General features: G+C 47.5%; 1 protein-coding gene across 1 annotated transcript in view; it reads left to right on the forward strand.

Moving 5' to 3' along the window:
- tmem236 (transmembrane protein 236) overlaps positions 1 to 26,385 on the forward strand; it is a 52,309-nt gene that overhangs the window by 3,140 nt on the left and 22,784 nt on the right. The gene's annotated exons all lie outside the window — the stretch shown is intronic.

Raw genomic sequence — 26,385 nt, forward strand, 5'->3', positions numbered from 1 at the left:
TTAATCCATGTGTAAATGTGGACTTGATATCGTGAGTTATTGCTCCATAATGCACGATTGAGAATATGATGTAATGTTCATGAATTTATGACAATCTCATTCCATTCCATTTTACTACCCCTATATATGACTATGCTGGTAAATTTAATTTAATAAATTACTCATACTGACCATGTTCAAGCTGTTGAAAGTCGGAGGTTAAATTAAAATTATTTCCTTTAGAGTAGTTAAGTTGACAGCATCAGATTGGGCTCCGGTGCAATTGGGAAGTATAGAGTAGATCTTCTTCAACCTCAGGCATAAAAGCCTGGCAGGGCGGGAACCACAATTGCAAAAGCAGGGACAAGCTGCTCGAGCTTTTCTGTCGATTAAATTGAATTGACAGAAAATTTTGAGCAGCTTGTTTCCAATTTTGCTATAAAGTCTTCTGCCCTGGGAAAAGTCGAGACAATTTGTTCGGTATAAGAATGGAATCTGCAAGGTGTTAACAGCTCACAACTCTACTATAAGCTATACTGTTGTATGTGAAAAGGGTCTTGCACCTGTTTGCAATCAATAGTCTCTGTAATATGGGAGTAATTTTCATTTTCACCAATTGGGCGATAAATTGGTAAAGCCAATTGCCCACCCAAAATTAAAACCAGCCTGATATTTTTTATTTCCAGTGATAACATGCGGGCGATTCACTCTGCCAGTTTATCGCTCAACCGATGAAGTTGAAAATGAGCCCTATTGTATTTTAATCTTGGAGGAATATTGTGACAGTCTGTATCCTGTTTCCAGTTGGGTCCAGGGTAGGTGGAAGTTCCTCCCTGCTCTAACTTCCCACTCCTCGCCGGCCTCCGGGCCTCCCACTCCTCTCCAGCCTCCGGGCCTCCCGCTGCCGAGTACGTTGCTCCCTTGTGACCCACTGATTTCGGATTCGGCTCAAAACTGCGTTTCTGACTTCTGCCCGCTCACAACCCTCATCCGGGCAGGTAAGTGATTGGCTGTTTGATTGGTAAGTATCTCTCTTTCTCTTTTATAATCCGATTAAGTTTCATTAGAGGGATGGCAGGGTAGCTCAGTCCTGTGGAGCGCATGGCCTGTGGCATGTGGGAAGTCCTGCATGCTTCACGCAGCCCAGACAACCATGTGTGCAGGAGGTGTCTCCAGCTTCAACGACTCGAGCTCCACATTCCAGAGCTTGAGCAGTGGTTGGTGTCACTACGGTGCATCCACGAGACTGAGAGCTACGTGGCTAGCATGTTTCAGGAGGTGGTCACCCCGCAGCTTAAAAGCGTGCAGGCAGAGGGGAAGTGGGTGAACACCAGATGGAGGAAGAATGCTAGGCAGGTAGTGCAGTAGTCTCCCATGGGTCCATGTTGTTTTCCAACCGATATTCCCTTTTGAGCACTGGTGAGGGCGATGGTGCCTCTGGGGAGAGCAGCCAGAGCCAAGTACAAGGCACCATGGATGGCTCAGCTGCACGGGGGAGGGACAAAGTTAGGGGAATAGAGAGGCGTTTCTGCAGCCGTAGACGTGAATCCAGGATGGTGCCAGGGTCAAGGATATCACAGAGCGGACGCAGGGCATTCTGGGGGCAGAGGGTGAACAGCTAGAGGTCGTGATCCATATCTGGACCCATGACTTGGGTATAAAGAGGTCTTGCAGCCAGAATTTAGGAAGCTAGGAGAAAAATTAAAGGGTTGGACCTCAAAGGCAATAATCTCCGGGTTACTACGGTATCACGTGCTAATGAGTACAAGAATAGAAGGATAGAGAGGATGAACGTGTGGCTGGAATGTTGGTGCAGGAGGGAGGGCTTTAGATTCCTGAGGCATTGGAATCTCTTCTTGGGGAGGTGGGACCTGTACAAACCAAATGGGTTGCACCTCAACAGTGCCAGGACCAATAACCTCATGGGGAGATTTGCTGGTGCTGTTGGGGAGGGTTTAAACTAGCTTGGCAGGGGGATGGGAACCTAAGAATAAATTCAATAGGGAAGGAAGTAAAGCTGAAATTGCAAAACAAGAATGTTAGAAAGTGAATCTGTAAGACAGAGGAAACAAGGGTTAGTAAGTAGTAATCAAGGACGTCTTCCTGTGCTAAATGGTATATACTTCAATGCAAGGAGTATAGGGAATAAGGCGGATGAGCTGAGAGCACAGGTAGACACTTGGGACTGTGACATTATAGCCATTACAGAGACATAGCTGAAAGAGGGACAGGTTTGGCAGCTCAATATTCCTGGTTACAGGATTTTTAGACAGGACAGAGAGGTGGGTAAAAAAGGGATGGAGTGTTGCAATATTGATTAAAGAAACTATTACAGCTGTGAGGAGGTATGATATGTTAGAGGGATCATCAAATGAGGTTGAAGGGTCAAAAGTCATGGGAACCGCCCCCCCTCCCCCCCCCCCCCCCCCCCCCACAGTGTTTGGGCTTATTGGAAAGGAAATGTAATTTGGGATTATCTACCGGAAAGTTTGAAATCCTAAAGTGCTTATGGAAGAAACGACGAACTTTAATTGAATTTTGGATTTTTACAAGACAAATTCAAGTCTGTGGGCGGACCTAAGGAACTAAAGAAGCCCACTTGATTATTGGAACTGTCTGGGTGTTGGAATGAAGGTAAATTGTCTGGAGAAATGGATACTCAAAAACCCTTCTCCACAAGAGACATTAACATTACAACAATAACTCCGAGATGGCCAGCCATCGAACTGAACCGAGAAAAGCCATCTTCAACATGAATAAGATCAAAGGTCCCACTACAGCCTGTATGCAAAAACCAAGCACAAAAGGTCATTGCGATTACCAAGCTAATATTTCCATCAGGAAACGGATTAAGAAGAGCAACCTACCCAAGACATATTAACTTTTAACGAGCCCGCCAAAATATTACAAAGAAATGTCAAGCCCGCCCAATTTAAATAAAGAATTCTGGACTGACTTGGCACGAAGATTAGGACAACTCAAACCATAGAACTGGCCCCCTGCTTTAACAGAGGGTATGCCATACGATGCCAGATGCCATACTACGCGTGTGCCATAATGTGCCTATGTCATCAGAAGGGAGAGAAACCAATGCAACAGTTGTAAACTAACTTCTCCAGCCTCAAAGTCCAAAAGGAAAGAACAACATCACCATCGACCACAGCCAACGTGGTACCAACGAAAAAAAACACCGCGATCGACCAAACTCTCAACAAAACTCCAACAGAAAAAAACCGAAGAATCGAAAGTTTCCACTCTACAATCTAAGTCCTGACTACCAACAGGTGAAAGCATTACCTCAAGAGACTTTGAACCTATTTTAACGAAGGAAACCGGGTAGAACATAGAAACATAGAAAATAGGTGCAGGAGCAGGCCATTCAGCCCTTCTAGCCTGCACCGCCATTCAATGAGTTCATGGCTGAACATGAAACTTCAGTACCCCCTTCCTGCTTTCTCGCCATAACCCTTGATCCCCCGAGTAGTAAGGACTTCATCTAACTCCCTTTGAATATATTTAGTGAATTGGCCTCAACTACTTTCTGTGGTAGAGAATTCCACAGGTTCACCACTCTCTGGGTGAAGAAGTTTCTCCTCATCTCGGTCCTAAATGGCTTACCCCTTATCCTCAGACTGTGACCCCTGGTTCTGGACTTCCCCAACATTGGGAACATTCTTCCTGCATCTAACCTGTCTAAACCCGTCAGAATTTTAAACGTTTCTATGAGGTCCCCTCTCATTCTTCTGAACTCCAGTGAATACAAGCCCAGTTGATCCAGTCTTTCTTGATAGGTCAGTCCCGCCATCCCGGGAATCAGTCTGGTGAATCTTCGCTGCACTCCCTCAATAGCAAGAATGTCCTTCCTCAAGTTAGGAGACCAAAACTGTACACAATACTCCAGGTGTGGCCTCACCAAGGCCCTGTACAACTGTAGCAACACCTCCCTGCCCCTGTATTCAAATCCCCTCGCTATGAAGGCCAACTTACCCCATAGATCCAAAGCGCGCCTTACCACATCAGTGGACTCAACCCAACTGAAGATTGTGCAGTAAGAAGTCTTCTCCGATGTTCGGGGTATGGCAAGCAGACTTACAGAATTCAACGAACCCTGAAATCATGAACTACTGCTAACTGACCAGAAAGGATTGGTAAGCATAGTCCCTCCCTGGAGTCGAACCTAGCTAGAATTAGGAATTGGGTGGTGGGAGGTTTCATTTTATTGTAACCCCCTTTGAATGTGTAATGTATTCTTTATTAGAGTGATTATAAGTTTGACATTGTATTTTCTTGTCTGTAATAAAATCAAAGTTCTTTTGCATTAAACCAGTTGTCCTTTGCACTTTATCACACTCCCCAAATAAACCCAGAATCTAGAACCCAAGGGAGTGGGAGCGATTCAAACTGCTCAAGTAGGTCATAGGTGAACCTGACCCCCGGGACCACGCCTTACAGGCCATATGGGTCAAACTGAAAAATAAAGGGACGATCACCTTGCTGGGTGTGTATTATAGACCCACAAACAGTGGGAGAGAGATAGAAGAATAAATATGTAGGCAAATTGCTGTGAAGTCCAAAAAACAGAGGGCAGTAATAGTAGGGGATTTCAACTATCCTAATATTGATTGGAACAAATATAGTGTGAAGGGTATAGAGGTTGCGGAATTCCTAAAATGCATTCAAGAGAACTTTTTTAGTCAGTATGTAACAAGCCCAACACGAGAGGGGGCGGTTCTGGATTTCGTTTTGGGGAATGAAGCTGGGCAGTTGGAAGGGGTATCAGTGGGAGAGCACTTGGGTTCCAGTGACCACAATTCAGTTTGATTCCAGGTACTTATGGATAAGGACAAGGATAGATCAGGAATAAAAGTCTCAAATTGGGAAAAAGCTAACTTTGCTAAGTTGAGGAGTGATTTGGCCACAGTGGACTGGAAACTGTGGGTAAATCAGTGTCAGAACAGTGGGAGGCATTCAAGGAGGAGATCTGGAAAACTCAGGCCAAACATGTGTCTTAAAGAAAAAGGGTGGGAATAACAATTCTAGAGCCCACTGTATGTCTCGAGACTTACAGAGGAGGATAAAGGAAAAAAAGGGAAGCTTATGTCATATACCGACAGCTAAATACTATAGAATCTCTGGAGGGATATAGGAAGTTCAGAGGTGAAATTAAAAAGGATATTAGGAATGCTAAGAGAGAGCAAGAAAAATTCTTGGCAAGTAAAATCAAGGAAAACCAAAAGATGTTTTATAAATACAGGCAACTCTCGATTATCCGTACACAGATCTAACGGAGAACGCGCTGCAACGGCACTTTTTAAAAATTCTGATTCTGTCCCACGTTGGAGAGGTGGGAGTCGGAGCGGCAGTGGCCTATAAAAGGTCCAGCAGTTCGGGGACCAGCAAGGTGCGCCAGAGAGACGGGAGTCGGAGCGGCACTGGCCTATAAAAGGCCCAGCAGTTCGGGGACGAGCGAGGTGCGTCGGAGAGATGGGAGTCGGAGCGGCAGTGGCCTATAAAAGGTCCAGCAGTTCAGGGACCAGCGAGGTGCGTCGGAGAGTCCAGCCGGTGCAGCTGCAGCAGGGAGGCAAAAAGAAGTAGAAACAAATTGAAAGGTGACGTCACGGCCAAGGGGGTAAGTGATTGGTGAGTAGATTTTCTTTTTCTTTTCTTTATCAGTAAGTAACCTTTTAGCATTATTGTTGCCAAATTAAGTTTATCTAAGGGTTAAATCATGACAGGAGAGCTCGGACACGTGTTATGCTCCTCCTGTATTATGTGGGAAGTTAGGGATGCTTCCGGTGTCCCTGACGACCACGTGTGCGGGAAGTGCATCCGCGTCCAGCTCCTGACGGACCGCATTACGTCACTGGAGCTGTGAGTGGATGAACTCTGGAGCATCCATGATGCTGAGAATGACGTGAATAGCATGTTTAGTGAGTTGGTCTTACCGCAGGTAAAGGGTACACAGCCAGATAGGGAATGGAAGACTAACAGGAAGAGCAGTGCAAGGAAAGTAGTGCATGGGTCCCCTGCGGTCATCCCCCTGCAAAACAGATACACCGCTTTGGATACTGTTGAGGGGGATGACTCATCAGGGGAGAGCAGCAGCAGCCGCCAAGTCCATGGCACCGTGGGTGGCTCTGCTGCACAGGAGGGCAGGAAAAAGAGTGGGAGAGCTTATAGTGATAGGGGATTTAATTGTAAGGGGAACCGAGACTCCAGGATGGTATGTTGCCTCCCTGGTGCAAGAGTCAAGGATATCTCGGAGTGGATGCAGGACATTCTAAAAATGGAAGGTTGTTAGCCAGTTGTCGTGGTACATATAGGTACCAACGATATAGGTAAAAAATGGGATGAGGTCCTACGAGACGAATTTGGGAGCTAGGAGTTAAATTAAAAAGTAGGACCTCAAAAGTAGTAATTTCAGGATTGCTACCAGTGCCACGTGCTAGTCAGAGTAGGACTCGCAGGATAGCTCAGATGAATACGTGGCTTGAGCAGTGGTGCAGCAGGGAGGGATTCAAATTCCTGGGACATTGGAACCGGTTCTGGGGGAGGTGGGACCAGTACAAACCGGATGGTCTGCACCTGGGCAGGACCGGAACCAATGTCCTAGGGGGAGTGTTTGCTAGTGCTGTTGGGGAGGGGTTAAACTAATATGGCAGTGGGATGGGAAGCTATGCAGGGAGGCAGAGGGAAATAAAATGGAGACAGAAGCAAAAGATAGAAAGAAGAATAGTAAAAGTGGAGGGCAGAGAAAGCCAATGCAAAAAACAAAAAGGGCCACTTTACAGCAAAATTCTAAAGGGTCAAAGTGTGTTAAAAAGACAAGCCTGAAGGCTCTGTGCCTCGATGCGAGGAGTATTCGGAATAAGGTGGACAAATGAACTGGGCAGATAGCAGTGAATGGATACAATGTGATTGGCATCATGGAGACATGACTCCAGGGTGACCAAGGCTGGGAACTCAACATCCAAGGGTATTCAGCATTTAGGAAGGATAGACAGAAAGGAAAAGGGGGTGGGTGGCGTTGCTGGTTAAAGAGGAAATTAATGCAATTGTAAGGAAGGACATTAGCTTGGATAATGTGGAATCAGTATGGGTGGAGCTATGGAATACCAAAAGGCAGAAAACGCTAGTGGGAGTTGTGTACAGGCCACCAAATACTAGCAGTGAGGTTGGGGACAACATCAAACAAGAAATAAGGGATGTGTGCAATAAAGGTACAGCAATAATCATGGGCGACTTTAATCTACATATTGATTGTGCTAACCTAACTGGTAGCAATGCGGTAGAGGAGGATTTCCTGGAGTGTATTAGGGATGGTTGTCTAGACCAATATGTCGAGCAACCAACCAGAGAGCTGGCCATCCTAGACTGGGTGATGTGTAATGAGAAGGGACTAATTAGCAATCTTGTTGTGCGAAGCCCCTTGGGGAAGAGTGACCATAATATGGTAGAATTCTTTATTAAGATGGAGAGTGACACAGTTAATTCAGAATCTAGGGTCCTGAACTTAAGGAAAGGTAACTTTGACGATATGAGGCATGAATTGGCTAGATTAGACTGGCAAATGATACTTAAAGGGTTGATGCTAGATAGGCAAAGGCAAACCTTTAAAGATCATATGGACGAACTGCAATAATTGTACATCCCTGTCTGGAGTAAAAATAAAACGGAGAAGGTGGCTCAACCGTGGCTAACGAATGAAATTAAGGATAGTGTTAAATCGAAGGAAGAGGCATACAAATTAGCCAGAAAAAGCAGCAAACCGGAGGACTGGAAGAAATTTAGAATTCAGCAGAGGAGGACAAAGGATTTGATTAAGAGGAGGAAAATAGAGTACGAGAGGAAGCTTGCAGGAAACACAAAAACTGACTGCAAAAGCTTCTATAGATATGTGAAGAGAAAAAGATAAGTGAAGACAAACGTAGGTCCCTTGAGGTCGGATTCGGGTGAATTTATAATGGGAAACAAAGAAATGGCAGACCAATTGAACAAGTACTTTGGTTCTGTCTTCACAAAGGAAGACACAAACAACCTTCCGGATGTACTAGGTGACCGAGGGTCTAGTGAGAAGGAGAAACTGAAGGATATCCTTATTGTCATGTATGTAACCTCAATGTAACACCACTGTAGTACTGTATACACTCAACCTAGATGCACACCTTGACCACAAGGGCTGAACTTGTGGGAGACACTCCTTACCTGATCACACAGGTATAAAAATGGAGATCCCATGCAGGGTCATCACTTGGAATCCTGTGAATAAAAAGTTAAGGTCACAGAGTGACCTTGTTCCCAGAATGTGCCTCGTGTGGTTTCATGCTATAGAGTAAAGACTTTACATTGGCGACTAGAAACGGGAATTCATGACCCACGAGAATGGCCAAACGTAGCACAGAGGAACGGTACTGTGTTGGGGAAGACTGGGATGATTTTGTCGAGAGGCTTCAGAAAAGCTTCGTTATGAAAGAATGGCTGGGGGATGCAGCGGCCGACAAGCGAAGGGCTCATCTTTTGACCAGCTGCAGACCAAAGACTTACGCGCTCATGAAGGACTTACTAGCACCCAAAAAGCTGGTGGACAAAACCTTTGAAGAACTTAGCAAATTGATTGGGTAGCACCACAAACCGGCGAGTAGCATACATATGGCCCAACACAGATTCTACACCCACTGACGTCAGGAAGGACAGAGCATGCTGGACTTCGTAGCGGACCTCCGGCCTTTGGCCAGCCTCTAAGTTCACAGATGTCTGCAGGGGGGAGATGCTAAGGGACTTCTTTATCGAGGACATCGGTCATGAGGGGATTTTCCGCAAATTAATTGAGACCAAGGATTTGACCTTGGAAGCGGTGGCATTGCGAGCTCAAACTTTCATGGCGGGGGAGGTAGAGACGAAAATAATATACGCGCGCAATTCTGCCTCTAACACGGCGATGGATCAGGGAGTCAACATCGTCAATACGGCTCAGAGCCCCGCAGGCAGGCAGGGGCAGTTCGACACTCCCCAGGCAGCAATCGACCCCAGAGTAGGACTTCAACAGAGACAATGGCAGGCTGAACGGACATTCACGCCATCACATGAACGGACATGTCGCCTGGGATGCGGCCATTGACACCCACTAATAGGGTACTTAAGAGCAGTCCAAGGGACAGTCAGCACGGAATGCCTAGCCATAGTCCCTTTGTTCCCAACAATGGAAGCTTTAACATGCTGGAGGTGTGGGGGAAAACACCCAGCTAGATCTTGCAGATTTCAACAGTTTGTCTGCAGAATCTACAATCTCAGTGGCCATTTAGCTTGAATGTGCAGGAAGCCTGCAACCAGACTAATATATGAGGCGGATGGACCAGAAGAGGGTCCTCTGAAGCAGGATGACTTTTGGGGCGAATCGATGGACGCCGAGGTTCAGCGGGTCCATGTGGCGAATATTCACAGTTCATACACCAAAACGCCACCAATGACGATGAAGGTTTTGTTAAATGGTATCCCTGTACGCATGGAGCTGGACACTGGGGCCAGCCAATCACTCATGGGCGTTCAGCAATTTGAGAAGCTATGGCCAGTTAAAGCCAGTAGACCAAAATTAGAACGTGTTGAGACACAATTACGGACTTACACAAAAGAAATCATTCCGGTGCTAGGCAGTGCAATGTTGGCTGTCACACACAACGGGTTAGTTAATTGGCTGCCGCTCTGGATTGTCCTGGGCAATGGTCCCGCAGTTTTGGGGAGGAGCTGGTTAGCTGAGATGAACTGGAAATGGGGGGATGTTCACACACTGTCATCTGTGGAGCAAAGTTCGTGCTCACAATTTCTGCAACAATTCGATTCACTATTCCAACCTGGCGTCGGGACTTTCAAAGGCACTAAAGTAGTGGTACACATCACCCCAGACGCCAGGCCAGTGCACCACAAAGCCAGAGCGGTGCCGTATGTAATGCGGGAAAAGATCGAGAGCGAACTGAACCGGCTGTTGAGAGAGGGCATCATCTCTCCTGTTGAATTCAGCGACTGGGCGAGCCCCATCGTTCCCGTCCTAAAAGCGGATGGCTCTGTCAGGATCTGTGGTGACTACACGGTCACCATCAACCGGGTGTCCCTACAAGATCAATACCAGCTCCTGAGAGCGGAGGACCTCTTCGCCACGCTGGCAGGCGGCAAGCTGTTCACCAAGTTGGACCTCACTTCAGCCTGTATGACCCAGGAACTGGCCGACGAATCCAAACTACTGACCACCATCACTACGCACAAGGAACTGTTCGTTTATAACAGGTGCCCGTTTGGCATTCGATCAGTGGCCGCGATTTTTCAACGAAACATGGAAAGCCTGCTTAAATCCATTCCTGGAATGATCGTATTCCAGGACGACATCCTCATCACGGGTCGAGTCACGGAGGAACGCCTCCACAACCTGGAGGAGGTGCTACACTGACTGGATCAGGTAGGCCTGCGACTCAAGAAGTCTAAATGTGTGTTTTTAGCCCCTGAAGTTGAGTTTCTGGGCAGGAGGGTTGCGGCAGATGGGATTCGGCCGACCGAATCCAAAACAGAGGCGATTCGACGAACACCCAGGCCCTGCAACACATCGGAGTTGCGTTCATTCCTGGGACAGTTGAACTATTTCGGGAACTTTCTGCCGAACTTGAGCACGTTATTGGAGCTGCTACATGTGCTCCTGCGTAAGGGTTGCGATTGGTTTTGGGGGGACTGTCAGGAACGGGCTTTTGATCGGGCGCGAAACCTACTTTGTTCAAATAAGGTGTTGACCCTGCATGACCCTTGTAAAAAAAATAAAATAAAAAAAATTGGTTCTTACATGTGATGCATCGTCCTATGGGGTTGGGTGCGTGTTGCAGCAGGACAATGCTGAGGGTCAACTACAACCTGTGGCTTATGCCTCCAGGTCACGCGCTCAAGCAGAACGGGGATATGGGATGGTCGAGAAGAAAGCGCTTGCATGTGTCTATGGTGTAAAAAAAAATGCATCAGTACCTCTTTGGTAGGAAGTTTGAATTAGAGACGGACCACAAGCCATTAACATCCCTGTTATCTGACAGCAAGACTATCAATACCAACGCATCAGCTCGCATACAGCGATGGGCCCTCATGCTGGCTGCTTATAACTACTCCATCCGGCACCGGCCTGACATTGAAAATTGCGCTGACGCGCTCAGCAGGCTTCCACTGGCCACCACTGAAGGAGCAGCAGAGCAAAGCGCCGAGATGGTCATGGCTGTTGATGCCTTTGACAGCGCAGGCTCCCCCATCACAGCCCGCCAGATCAAAATCTGGACAGAGATCCCCTCCTATCCCTGATTAAGAAATGTGTCCTGACTGGGGATTGGGTGCCCGCACACGGAGCATGCCCTGAGGAGGTCAGACCGTTCCACAGACGGATATGTGAACTCTTCATCCAAGCCGACTGCCTACTATGGGGCAGCCGGCTAGTTATGCCCCAGAAGGGCAGGGAGGCATTCACCTGGGAACTCCACAGCGAGCACCCAGGCATTTTGCTAATGAAGGCCATTGCCCGGTCACACGTTTGGTGGCCGGGAATTGATTAAGACCTGGAACACTGTGTTTGCAGGTGCACGACGTGTGCCCAACTGGATAATGCCCCCAGGCAGGCCTCGCTAGCCCGTGGCCCTGGCCATGTTGACTACATTGGCCAGCTCATGGGTAAGATGTTCCTTATTGTGGTAGAACCATACTCGAAATGGATCGAGTGCATCATTCTAAATTCATGCCCGTCATCCACCACCGTGGAAAGCCTATGTGAGATCTTTGCAACCCATGGCTTGCCGGACATCCTGGTTCGTGATAATGGCCCATATTTCACAAGCTACGAATTCTGAGAGTTTGTCAGGTAATGGCATCAACCACGTCAGGACTGCGCCATTCAAGCCGGCCTCCAATGGCCAGGCGGAACGTGCGGTCCAAATCATCAAGTAAGGTATGCTCAGGATTCAAGGACTCTCCCTACAATGCCGCCTATCGCGCCTCCTGCTGGTCTATAGATCCCGACCGCACTCGCTCATGGGGGTCCCGCCATTGATTTGCCCCAAGAGTCATCCTGCCTCACAGACCCCTCTTCTGGTCCATCTGCCTCGTAAATTAGCCTGGTTACAGGCTTCCTGCACATTCGAGCTAGATGGCTACTGAGGTTGCATTTCTGCAGACAAATTGTTGAAACCTGCAAGTTCTGGCAGAGTGTTTGGCCCCACACCTCCAGCATGAGCTGAGATTCCCATTGTTGTGAACAAAGGAGCTATGATCCGGCATTCCTCGCTGATTGTCCCTTTGACTGCCCTTGACTACCCTGTTAGTGGGTGTCAATGGCCCCATCCCGGACTGCATTGTCCACTGTGATGGCGTAAATGTCCGTTCAGCCTGCCATTGTCTCTGTTGAAAACCTACTCTGGGGTCTATTGCTACCTGGAGTGTGTTGAACTGCCCTTGCCTGCCTGCAGGGCTCTGAGTCGCGTTTATGATATTGACTTCCTGATCCCCCGCCGCGTTGGAGGCAGAATTGCGCGCGTATATTATTTTGGTTTCCTCCTCCCCCGCCATGAAAGTCTGAGCCATCAATGCCGCCGTTTCCAAAGTCAATTAACTTTCGGGAAATCCCCGCATGACCGATGCCCTCAATAAAGAAGTCCCTTAACATTTCCCCCCTGCAGGTGTCTGTGAACTTAAGAGGCTGGCCAAATGCCGGAGGTCCGCAATGAAGTCCGGTATGCTCTGTTCTTCACGACGTCGGTGGGTATAGAATCTGTGTTGGGCCATGTGTATGCTGCTCGCCGGTTTGAGGTGCTCGCCGATTAGTTTGCTGAGCTCTTCAAAGGTTTTGTCCACTGGCTTTTCAGGTGCTAGTAGGTCCTTCATGAGTGCGTAAGTCTTGGGTCAGTAGATGGGCCCTTCACTTGTCGGCCGCTGCATCTCCCAGCCATTCTTTCATGACAAAGCTTTGCTGGAGCCTCTCAATGAAATTGTCCCAGTCCTCACCAACGCAGTACCATTCCTCTATGCTACCGGTGGCCATTCTCGTGGGTTGTTGATTCCCGTTTCTCGTCGCCAATGTAATGTCCTTACTCAACGGCACAAAACCCACACAAAGCACATTCTATGGACAAGGTCACTCTATGACCTGAACCTTTATTCACAGGACCAAGAAGTGATGACCCTGCGTGGGACCTCCCTTTAGAAACCTGGTCTCCCACAAGTTCACCGCATGTGGTCAAAGTGTGCATTGCTTAAGTATATACAGTATTGCAGTGGTGTTACATAGAGGTTACATACATGGCAGTATTGGGGGTAATGTACTGACGTGGATAGAGAACTGGTTGGCAGACAAGAAGCAGAGAGTCGGGATAAACGGGTCCTTTTCAGAATTGCAGGCAGTGACTAGTGGAGTGCCGCAGGGCTCAATGCTGGGACCCCAGCTCTTTACAATATATATTAATGATTTAGATGATGGAATTGAGTGTAATATCTCCAAGTTTGCAGATAACACTAAACTGGGTGGCGGTGTGAGCTGTGAGGAGGACGCTAAGAGGCTGCAGGGTGACTTGGACAGGTTAGGCGAGTGGGCAAATACATGGCAGATGCAGTATGATGTGGATAAATGTGAGGTTATCCACTTTGGGGGCAAAAACACGAAGGCAGAATATTATCTGAATGGCGGCAGATTAGGAAAAGGGGAGGTGCAGCGAGACCTGGGTGTCATGGTTTATCAGTCATTGAAAGTTGGCATGCAGGTACAGCAGGCGGTGAAGAAGGCAAATGGTATGTTGGCCTTCATAGCAAGGGGATTTGAGTGTAGGAGCAGGGAAGTCTTACTGCAGTTGTACAGGGCCTTGGTGAGGCCCCACCTGGAATATTGTGTTCAGTTTTGTTCTCCTAATCTGAGGAACGACGTTCTTGCTATTGAGGGAGTGCAGCAAAGGCTCACTAGACTGATTCCAGGGATGGCTGGACTGACATATGAGGAGAGACTGGATCAACTGGGCATTTATCCACTGGAGTTAAGAAGGATGAGAAAGGATCTCATAGAAACATATAAAATTCTGACAGGACTGGACAGGTTAGATGCGGGAAGAATGTTCCCGATGTTGGGGAAGTCCAGAATCAGGGAACTCAGTCTTAGGATAAGGTGCAGGCCATTTAGGATTGAGATGAGGAGAAACTTCTTCATTCAGAGAGTTGTTAACCTGTGAAATTCCCTATGGCAGAGAGTTGTTGATGCCAGTTCATTGGATATATTCAAGAGGGAGTTAGATATGGCCCTTACGGCTAAAGGGATCAAGGGGTGTGGAGAGAAAGCAGGAAAGAGGTACTGAGGGAATGATCAGCCATGATCTTATTGAATGGTGGTGCAGGCTTGAAGAGCCGAATGGCCTACTCCTGCACCTATTTTCTATCTTTCTCTGTTTCTATATGTACAGCTGCACATTACCATTAAACCCACCCCACAAACAGTCCTGTGCTGACCACTTTCTGCACCTGTCCGCCACTGAGAGTGCCGTCCGGCCTCGCGGGTAAGTAAAGTCTCATTCGCTCTCCAGCGGTTGAAGCCTTTAGACTGGCCATTTCACCATTCAGCCACGCCGCTGGGTCTGATCGCAGCACTAGCGGGGAATGAGCTTGGGCTTCTTGGCAGGATCTGGGGACCCTGCATGCTGGCACCGTCCGGCTTGTCTGTGCTCTTTTTCCGCCGACCGATGACTGCCGAAGGATTGGGGATCAGGCTCGTCGAGTTGATGTTCTAACTAGTTTCAACATTGATTTGAGGGAGGGGTTGTTGACTCCAGCAAGTTAATCTAGCATTAAAGTATAAATTTGGGACCCAAACATTCTCGGCAAGTACGTGCACTCGCCCTAGCGGCAAAATTGTTTAACTGGAATAGCCCGATCCCCAAGGGCCCCGGATTATCGAGAATTGCCTGTATATTAAGAGCAAGAGGATAATTGAAGAAAGGGTAGGGCCTATTAGAGATCATGAGGGTAATCTGTGTTTGGAGGCCCAAGCTGTGGGTATGCTTCTTAATGCATACTTTGCATCTGTTTTCACAAAGGAAAGGGGCAACGTAGATACTGCTATCGGAGTGTCAAATTCTGGACAAAATAGACATAGTGAGAGAGGAGTTATTGGGGGGTTTGGCAGACTTGAAAGTGGATAAATCCCCAGGCCCGGATGAAATGCATCCCAGATTGTTGAGTGAAGCAAGAGAGGAAATAGCAGAGGCTTTGACCATCATCTTCCAGTCCTCTTTGGGTTCAGGCGTGGTGCCAGAGGACTGCTAATGTGGTACCCTTGTTTAAGAAGGGAGAAAGGGATATGCCGAGTAATTACAGGCCTGTCAGCCTAACCTCAGTGGTGGGAAAATTATTGGAAAAAATCTTGAAAAATAGGATAAATCTACATTTGGAAAGGCAAGGATTAATCAGGGACAATCAGCACGGATTTGTTAAGGAAAGATCGTGTTTGACTTAAACTGATTGAATTTTTCGAGTAGGTAACCAGGAGGGTCAATGTGGATAGTGCGTATGATGTAATGTATATGGACTTTAGCAAAGTTTTTGATAAGGTCCCACATGGCAGTCTGATCATGAAGGTAAAAGCCCATGGGATCCAGGGCAAAGTTATAAGTTGGATCCAAAATTGGTCGGTAGCAAAGGGTAATGGTTGATGGATGTTTTGTGACTGGAAGGATGTTTCCAGTACGGTTCCGCAGGCCTTAGTACTGGGTCCCTTGCTTTTTGCGGTAGACATTAATGATTTAGAATTGAATATAGGGGGTATGATTAAAAAATTTGCAGATGACATTAAAATTGGCTGTGTGGTTAATAATGAAGAGGAAAGTCATGGACTGCAGGAGGATATCAATCTACTGGTCAGGTGGGCAGAACAGTGGCAAATGGAATTTAATTCAGAGAAGTGTGAGGTAATGCACTTGGGGAGGGCTAATAAGCAACGGGCATACACATTAAACAGTAGGCCACTTAAAAGTGTAGATGAACAAAGGGAACTTGGATTGCTTGTCCACAGATCCCTGAAAGTAGCAGGCCAGGTGGTTAAGAAGGCATATTGAATGCTTGCCTTTATTGGCTGAGGAATAGAATATAAGAGCAGGGAGGTTATGCTTAAATTGTATAATACACTGGTTAGGCCACAGCTGGGATACTGTGTGCAGTTCTTGTCGCCGTATTATAGTAAAGACGTGATTGCACTGGAGAGGGTGCAGAGGAGATTTATGAGGATGCTGCCTGGAATGGAGAATCGTAGCTATGTCAGATTGGAGATACTGGGTTTGTTCTCCTTGGAACAGAGGAGACCGAGGGGAGACCTCTGTTATGTGTGTAACCCTTGGCAACCTGTATCACACCACCACCAGAGGGCCTACCTGTTGGAGTCTCAAGGGATCCCAGCATCCCTTGGAAGCAAGGTATATAAGCAGGACTTCCACGCTGTACCAGCACTCTGGAATTTAATTAAAGGAGCTAAGGTCACACTTACTCATTGCATACATTACTCAGTTGTATCACTTTATTATGAGCATATCAATTGGCGACGAGGTAACAAACAACCGCGCGAAAATGCAAAGAACTGTTGGTATCCTGGAGAAATTCTCAGACGGGGACGATTGGGAGGCCTTCGTAGAGCGACTCGACCAATACTTCGTGGCCAATGAGCTGGAAGGGGACGAGAATGCTGCCAAACAAAGGGCGATCCTTCTTACCGTCTGTGGGGCACCAACCTACGGCCTCATGAAAAATCTTCTGGCTCCGGTGAAACCAAAAACCAAATCCTATGAAGAACTGTGTACGCTGCTCCGGGAGCACCTAAATCTGAAGGAAAGCGTTCTGATGGCAAGGTATCGATTCTACACGTGTCAGCGGTCTGAAGGCCAGGAAGTGGCGAGCTACATCGTCGAACTAAGGCGCCTTGCAGGACATTGCGAATTCGATGGATTCTTAGAACAAATGCTAAGAGACATTTTTGTACTTGGCATTGGCCATGAAGTTATCCTTCGCAAACTATTGACTGTTGAAACACCGAATCTGAGCAGAGCCATAACGATAGCCCAGGCATTTATGTCCACCAGCGATAACACCAAACAAAGTTCACAGCACAGAGGTTTCGACTAATACTGTACACAAAGTAACGTCGTTTTCAGACAGGAATGCATATAGCAGAACATGCATGCCGGCAGCTGCATGACATCAAATGATCCAGAGTCCGCCATTAATTGTTAAGGCAAGGCAATTAACACCTTATTGGCGCTTGGAGGTGATCATCGGGCCCATCAATGCCGCTTCAAACACTGATGTGTGCAAAGGCTGTGGAACAATGGGAAACCTCCAGCGAATGTGCAGACGAGCTACAAACCTTGCAAACCACCACGTTGCAGAGGAAGATCGATCCATGATGGATCAGGCTGAACTCGAGACTCGAATTGAGGAGGCAGAAGTGTACGGGGTACACACCTTCACCATGAAATGTCCACTGATCATGTTAAAAGTTGAACTGAATGGAATTCCAGTATTCATGGAACTGGACACGGGTACGAATCAGGCCTTAATGAGCAAAAAGGCCTTCGACGGGCTGTGGAGCAACAAGGCACACAGGCCCAAGCTTAGCCCTATTCACACCAAGCTAAGAACTTAAACCAAAGAGCTGATCCCTGTTATTGGCAGCGCAGAAGTAAAAGTCTCCTATGATGGAGCAGTGCACGAACTCCCACTATGGATTGTGCCAGGGGATGGCCCCACACTGTTCGGCAGAATCTGGCTGGGAAAAATCTGCTGGAACTGGGACGACCTCCGAGTGCTTTCGTCCGTCAACAATGCTTCATGTGCCCAGGTTCTGAGCAAGTTCCCATCGTTGTTTGAGCCAGGCATCGGAAGTTTCTCGGGGGTGAAGGTGTAGATCCACTTGGTTCCAGGTACACGGCCCATCCACCACAAGGCACGGGCAGTACCATATATGATGCGAGAGAAAATGGAAATTGAGCTGGACAGGCTGCAGCGAGAAGGCATCATCGCGCCGGTGGAGTTCAACGAGTGGGCCAGTCCGATTGTTCCGGTTCTCAACGGCAACTGCACGGTCAGAATTTGTGGGGACTATAAAGTAACTATTAACTGTTTTTCACTACAGGACCAGTACCCACTACCCAAGGCAGACGACCTATTTGTGACCCTGGCTGGAGGAAAGACGTTCACCAAGTTGGACCTGACCTCGGCCTACATGACGCAGGAGCTGGAGGAATCTTCGAAAGGCCTCACCTGCATCAACATGCACAAAGGTCTGTTCATCCACAATAGATGCCCATTTGGGATTCGTTCGGCCGCAGCAATTTTCCAATGGAACGTGGAGATCCTGCTAAAGTCGGTTCCGTGCACTGTAGTTTTCCAGGACGACATACTGGTTACAGGTTGGGACACCATTGAACACTTGAAGAATCTGGAAGAGGTTCTAATTCTGCTAATCGTGTGGAATTCAGATTGAAATGCTCGAAGTGTGTTTTCCTGGTGCCAGAGGTAGAGTTCTTAGGAAAAAGAATCGCGGCAGATGGCATCAGACCCACCGACGCCAAGACGGAGGCCATCAAGAACGCGCCGAGACCACAGAACATGACTGAGCTGCGGTCGTTCCTGTGACTCCTCAACTATTTCGGTAATTTCCTACCCAGGTTAAGCACCTTGCTAGAACCCCTACCTATGCTACTGGGTATGGGGGAAATCACCAAGAGGCTGCTTTTGAGAAAGCCAGAAATCTGTTCCAATAAACTGCTTGTTCTGTATAACCCATGTAAACAATTAGTGCTAGCTTGTGATGCGTCGTCATATGGGGCTGGGTGTGTGTTACAACAAGCTAAATGAATCAGGAACATTGCAACTGGTCGCCTATGTGTCCAGGAGTTTGTCCAAGGCCGAAAGGGCTTACAGCATGATTGAAAAAGAAGCTCTGGCGTGTGTTTACGGGGTGAAAAAAATGAACCAGTATCCGTTTGGTCTCAAATTTGAGCTAGAAACTGACAAGCCATATTGCCATTCTCAGAGAGCAAAGAGATTAACACCAATGCCTCTGATCGCATCCAAAGATGGGCGCTCACGCTGTCGGCATACAACTATGTAATTCGCCACAGGCTAGGTACAGAGCACTGCACTGATGCTCTTAATCGGCTACCATTGCCCACCACCGGGGTGGAAATGGCACAGCCTGCAGACTTGCTCTTGGTAATGGATGCATTTGACAACGAAAAGTCAACCGTTATGGCCCACCAGATCAGGACCTGGACCAGCCAGGATCCTTTACTGTCCCTTGTAAAAAAAAAAACTGTGTCCTCCATGAGAGCTGGTCCAGCGGAGATGCAGGAAGCGATCAAGTCGTTCCAGAGGCGCAAAGACGAAATGTCCATACAGTCGGACTCTCTTTTGTGGGGTCATTGCGTGGTTTTGCCTAAGAAAGGCAGGGAAATGTTCATACGCAACCTACATAGTACCCACCCAGGCATAGCAATGATGAAAGCTATAGTCAGATCCCATGTGTGGTGGCCCGGCATCGACTCAGACTTTGAGTCGTGCATTGCTCTCAACTGAGCAATGCACCCAGAGAGACACAGTTAAGTTTGTGGTCATGCCCCTCCAAACTGTGGTCGAGGAGCTACGTTGATTTTGCAGGCTCCTTCCTTGGCAAAATGTTTTTGGTTGTTGTGGATGCTTATTCAAAATGGATTGAATGTGTAATAATGTCTGTAAGCATGTCCAATGCCACCATCGAAAGCCTACGAGCCATGTTTGCCATGCACGGCCTGCCCGATGTCCTTGTCAGCGACAATGGGCCGTGCTTCACCAGTGCTGAATTCAAGGAATTCATGACTCGCAATAGGATCAAGCACGTCACATCTGCCCCGTTCAAGCCCGCATCCAACGGTCAGGCAGAATGGGTAGTCCAGACCACCAAGCAAAGCTTGAAACGTGTGTCGGAAGGCTCCCTGCAGACCCGCCTGTCTCGAGTCCTGCTCAGCTCCCGCACCAGACCCCACTCGCTTACCGGGGTTCCCCCAGCCGAGCTGCTCATGAAAAGGCCGCTCAAACCAAGGCTCTCTCTTGTCCACCCTGATCTCCATGATCACGTCGAGGGCAGGCGGCATCAACAAAGCATGTACCATGATCGCGCAAACTTGTCACGCGATATTGAGGTCAATGACCCTGTATTTGTACTCAACTATGGACATGGTCCCAAATGGCTTGCTGGCACAATCATAGCCAAAGAATGGAGTAGGGTGTTTCAGGTCAAATTGACCAATGGACTAACGTACAGAAAGCATTTGGACCAAACCAAATTGCGGTTCACAAACAGCCACGAGCAACTTGAAGAGGACACCACCAACTTCGACCCTCCAACACACACACAAGTGGCAACCACAATCATGGTTGACCAAGAAGCTGAACTCGCCATCCCCAGCAGCCCGGCAAGGCCAGCTGTCCAGCGAAGAACCTGCATTTGTACCGAGATGATCGACAAGGGAGCGACAAGCCCCAGATCGTCTCGCCCTGTAAATGTGTACTAATGACTTTGGGAGGGAGTGATGTTATGTGTGTAACCCTTGGCAACCTGTATCACACCACCAATAGAGGGCCTACCTGTTGGAGTCCCAAGGGATCCCAGCATCCCTTGGGAGCAAGGTCTATAAACAGGCCTCCCATGCTGTACCAGCACTCTGGAGTTTAATTAAAGGAGCTAAGGTCACACTTACTCATTGCATACAGTACTCCGTTGTATCACTTTATTATGAGCGTAACGACCTCAGTGAGGTGTATAAAATTTTGAGGGGCCTGGATATAGTGGATAGCAAAAGCCTATTTCCCTTGGTGGAGGGGTCAATTATGAGCGGGCATAGATTTAAGGTGATTGGTGGAAGATTTAGAGGGGATTTAAGGGGTAGCTTCTTCACGCAGAGAGTTGTGGGGGTCTGGAACTCACTGCCTGGAAAGGTGGTGGCAGCAGAAACCATCACCACATTTAAAAGTTGCTTGGACGTGCACTTGAAGTGCCGTGACCTGCAGGGTTACGGACGTAGAACTGGTAAGTAGGATTAGACTGGATAACCTCTTGTTGGCTGGCACAGACACGATGGTAAGTACATCACGGCCAGAATGATGATCTGGACTAGGTTCGGTCGCCTGGATGACTTGGAGAGGAATTTTCCAAGATTTTTTTCCCCCCAATTGGCCTGGTTTTTCATCTGTTTTTTTGCCTCTCCCAGGAGATTGCATGGCTCTGGGTGGAGTGGAGTGTGAAATGTTGCAATATATGGGGTATCGCAGTTGTGTGGGACGGACTGGTTGGGCCGGATGCTCTTTACTTGGCCTTCAATGTTCATAGGTTATATGTAACCTTCAGGCTGCTGACCGAGAACAGTGTGGTTCTTTATCAGCCGCTGCGGACACGATGGGCCGAAATGGCCTCCTTCTGCGCTGTAAATTTCTATGTTACTGCCATAAACATTCCTAATGGAAAAAGTAACCTTAGAATTGTGGTGACTGGTCTACAGTTTTCTTACTCATGCTGAGCATGCCAGAAGGAAGAAGCTTTGTAATGGATAAGAAAAAAATAGGAGCAGTAGTAGGCCATTTGGCCCCTCGAGCCTGCTCTGCCACTTAGTAAGATCATGGCTGATCTGATCTTGGGCCCAGCTCCACTTCCCTGCCCGCTCCCCATAACCCTTCACTTCCTTATTGTTCAAAAATGTATCTATGCCCACCTTAAATATATTCAATGCCCCAGCCTCCACAGCTCTCTCGGGCAGAGAATTCTACAGATTTACGACCCTCACAAGAAATTCCTCCTCATCTCAGTTCTAAATGGGCGACCCCTTATTTTTAAACTATGCCTCCTAGTTCTAGATTCCTCTCCGCATCTACCTTGTCGAGCCCCCTCAGTATCTTTTGTATTTCAATCAGATCACCTCTCATTCTTCTAAACTCCAATCAGTATAGGCCCAACCTGCACAAGCTTTCTTCATATGACAACCCCTTCATCTCAGGAATCAACCTAGTTTACTTTCTCTGAACTACCTCCAATGCAAGTATATCCATCCTTAAATAAGGAAACCAAAACTATACATTGTGGTCTCACCAATACCCTGTACAGTTGTAGCAGGGCTGCTCTGCTTTTATACTCTATCCTTTTTGCAATAAAGACCAACATTCCATTTGCCTTCCTGATGACTTGCTCTACCTGCATACTAACTTCTTGTGTTTCATGCACAAGGACCCCCCAGGTCCCTCTGCACTGCATGTCTCCACTTTAAGACACTCATTAAAACAACTTCTTTGACCAAGCTTTTGGTCACCTGCGCTAATTTCTACTTATGTGGCTTGGTGTCAAATTTTTATCGTATAATACTCCAGTGAAGCGCTTTGAGACGTTTCACTAAGTTAAAGGTGCTATATAAATACAAGTTGTTGCTGTTGTTAGTCTCTCGGTAACTGGTAGTAATGGGTTTATGCTCCCGATATCCTACCTGTAACTAGTAGTAATTCTATAACCTGATATTCACCCTGAAGCCACAGCCAGAATCCCCCTGCACTGCACAATGTTCAGTCAGGCTCCCCAATTGATGCCACGTTTAACAGACCCTATCTCCTTGGACTCTGGTTTGGACTTGGGTTTCGTGTGAAGGTGACAACTCTAAACTGGGAACTGCATTCAGAGCTGATGTGTATATGGACATCACACGTCAAAACTAACCAGTACAAAGCAACCTGAACCAAACCAAGTGATTGTACAAAGGGCAGTGGGCTCGGTGTTTGGGGATCTTCCCACAGGCACATGGTGTTGAGTTTAGCACAAACATTTCTCGATAAAGGAAAGTTTTCATAGAATTATAGAAATTACGACGCCATTTGGCCTATGGTGCTGGCACACACTCTTGTAATCCCATTTTCTCCTCTCAAAGATGTTTTTATATTCCTCCTTTTCAAATATTTATCCCATAACCTTTGAAATGAAATTAGTCTGTACCTCAATCGCCACATGTGGCAAAGTATCCCACAGTCTAATAGCCTTCAGTTCAAGAACTTTCCTTCTCCCTTCCCCCTCGTTTCTTCCAGTGATGATCCTGTTTTCCGTTCTCTAGTTCCCCAGTTGCCCACCTATGGAAACAATCTTTCACTGTTTATCCATAGTAAGGTCTCCGAGTTTCACTCACCCCTTTACTGGCTGGTCCTCTACCACTCCCAGTCATCACCTTGCTGCTGCTGCTCCCAGCTCTGTGGGAAATGCTGGTTCCTACCTCCATCTCCAACCCATTCCTCCCTCCCCCACAAACGTTTGCTTGAGCCCCAATCACTTGACCACCTTCTCTCCCACGACCTCCCATCCCCTAATTCCCCATTCATCCCAAGCCCCCAGTCTCCATATCTGCCCCGAGGCCCAATTCTCCATTTTTCCCCTTGATCCCTCATTCTGCATCTCCCTCTCATGCAGCCACTCCCCAGTGTTCACCTCTTTTCCCCCAGAGCCCACATTCCCCATTCCCTATCTCTCCCCTCGAGACCCCATACCTCAGTCTCTCCGTGGTCGCAGCTCCCCGCGACGGTGGTTGGGTGACGTCACCGATCTTTAACAGTAACCAGTGACCTGACGGAATAAAAACAGAAAATGCTGGAAATCTCAGCGGGTCAGGCAGCATCTGTGAAGAGAAAGCAGAGTTAACGTTTCAGGTCGACAACCCTTCGTCAGAATGGGGGAGGGGAAGAAAGAATGTATTCCAGATTCCAGCATCCGCAGTATTTTGCTTTTGTATTAGTGACCTGTCGGTGCTGCGGCGGGTGGGGCCACGTGAGGGTGCACTGCAGTAGGACATTTAAATAGCCGATCTCCTGGGCTACTGGAGGCACTGCGCGGGAGAGATATCCTCGATTCTGGGAATCTGCCGGCCATTCCGGGAAGGTTGGGAACCCTAGTGAGAGAACGGCAGAAGGTGAACCAGTTCAGGGTCTCTGAGATGGCTATGGCCCTAAGATTTTTAGAAGCTTCTATGGCGACGATGTTTGTACAGATAAGGAAAAAGAGGGAAAGCTTGTTAAACGAGAACAAGAACAGTCCGCAGAATTTTGGAGTGGAAACAGTCAGAAAAGAAGAAAACTCTCTAAGGTTAGTCAGTCAGTCATTTCAACGAATAATGACTTGTAAAAATTAAACTAGGTCTCTATCAGTTGCTGTGTTTGCATAATTTATAATTTTTGATGTTACAAAAACCAATTGGAATTAGATTGAATTTCATTCAAAATTGCATTTTTTCCGCATACTACACATACATTAAACCAGTTTCTTGGTTTATTATTCACTTCGTCTCTATAATGTTGATCAGTTTGTATTCCAGATGAAAGAAATAAAGAAAGACTTGGATTTACATAGCACCTTTCACGACCACCGGACACCTCAAAGCGCTTTACAGCCAATGAAGTACTTTTGGAGTGTAGCCGCTGTTGTAATGAAGGGAGAAATGCATGTGAGGGCATATGTAGGTTTACATTATTCAATACATGTAATGAAGGATATCAATATTAACGGTTCCAGATCATACTATTACATAACTATATACAGGAAAGTAAAGGTAAACTGATCGTAGGAGACATGGAGTTCACTTGCAGGAGTGGCTGGTGAGGCCGAACCCAAGAGAATATTTAGTGCAGACCCGAAATATATAACCATGTGAATACCTGATTCTGCTGAGGCAGCAATTCTAGTGTACGAAGACTTCATTATTGGCCACCAAATTATGTCCATCATAATTGGCCCCAGAACAAATTTCCTGTACTCTTCTGCAGTGTCATCCCTGGTTCACTTGTACCAGTGTAAAAGAGTAATACAAAAGCAAAATACTGCGGATGCTGGACTCTGGAACAAAAACAGAAAATGCTGGCAATCTCAGCAGGTCAGGCAGCATCTGTGGAGAGAAACAGTTAACGTTTTGGGTCTGTGATCCTTTGTCAGAACTGGGAAAGTTCAAGTTGTAGCAAATTCTTAGGCCCCAAGTTTCCACATGATTTGCTCCTGATTTTTAGGAGCAACTGGTGTAGAACGGAGTATCTTAGAAATCGGAATTCTCGTCATTTAGTTTGATCCAGTTCTAGTCAGTTAGAACAGTTTCACTTTGGAACAGAATTTTTTTTTCAAAAGGGGGCGTGTCCGGCCACTTACGCCTGATTTCAAAGTTTTGGGGGGGGGAGAAGGAGATTTGGGGGGGGAGAAGGAGATTGGGGGGGGCGGGGAGAAGGGGGATGGCGGGGAAGGGGGAGGGAGGCTGAACGGGCCGGGCCCGAGACTTCGGGTAGGGCCCGTCCCCAGCACCAGATTTACAGGTAGGTGGCGTCGGGTCGGGTCGGGGGATGGTGGAAGGGAGGTCGGTTCGGGTCGGGGAGAGGGAGGGAGGTCAGGTCGGATCCAGTCCGGAGGCGGGGGGGAGCGGGTGTCTGGTCTGGTGCGGGGGGCGGGGGGAGCGGTTGTCGGGTCCGGTCCGGAGGCGGGGGGGGCGGGAAGCGTCTTTCGGATGAGACATCTGCTCTCTCAGGTGGACATAAAACGTCCCATGGCACTATTTCGAAGAAAATCAGAGGAGTCTTGACCAATATGTATCCCTCAATCAACATCATAAAAACAGATTATCTGGTCATTATCACATAGCTGTTAGTGGGAGCTTACTGTGCGCAAATTGGCTGCAGCTTTTTCCACATTACACTCCAAAAGTACTTCATTGATTGCAAAATGCTTTAAGGCATCTGGTGGTCATGAAAGGATTATATAAATGTAAGTCTTTATTTTTTTTCTTTCCTTCCTCCTCTTCTGCACTTTCTTTGGCTTGGAATTTCCTTGGAGCTGCTCCCGCCCCACCATCGTAACCTTGCAGGAAGCTCCGAGAAAATTCTGGAGCTTCGTTTCTCTCTCCATTCATTACCTTTATTTCTTACTCCTGTGTGTCCTTGTTGCTCTGGACTGCTACAAAAATGGTTGCGGAGATTCTCCTGGAAAATACTTCCTCCTTGAATCTTGGAGGATTTTGGCAGCAATTTTTGCAGTTTCTATGTATGTGTACACTGGAAATCCCACTAATTGGGAAATCTTGTGTGAATTCTTTGCCAATATCTATTTTCTAAATTACCTTTTATTCGGTGATGTTGGCATCACTGGCAAGGCCAGCATTTATTGCCCATCCTTAATTGCCCTTGAGAAGGTGGTGGCGAGCGCTTTCTTGAACTGCTGCAGTCCACCTGGTGAAGGTACTCCCACAATGCTGTTAGGGAGGGAGTTCATGGATTTTGACCATGAAGGAACGGCGATATATTTCCAAGTCAGGATGGTGTGTAACTTGGAGGGGAACTTGCAGG

The sequence above is a fragment of the Pristiophorus japonicus genome, chromosome 5 (genome assembly GCF_044704955.1).
Source record: "Pristiophorus japonicus isolate sPriJap1 chromosome 5, sPriJap1.hap1, whole genome shotgun sequence".
NCBI classification, from domain to species: domain Eukaryota; kingdom Metazoa; phylum Chordata; class Chondrichthyes; family Pristiophoridae; genus Pristiophorus; species Pristiophorus japonicus.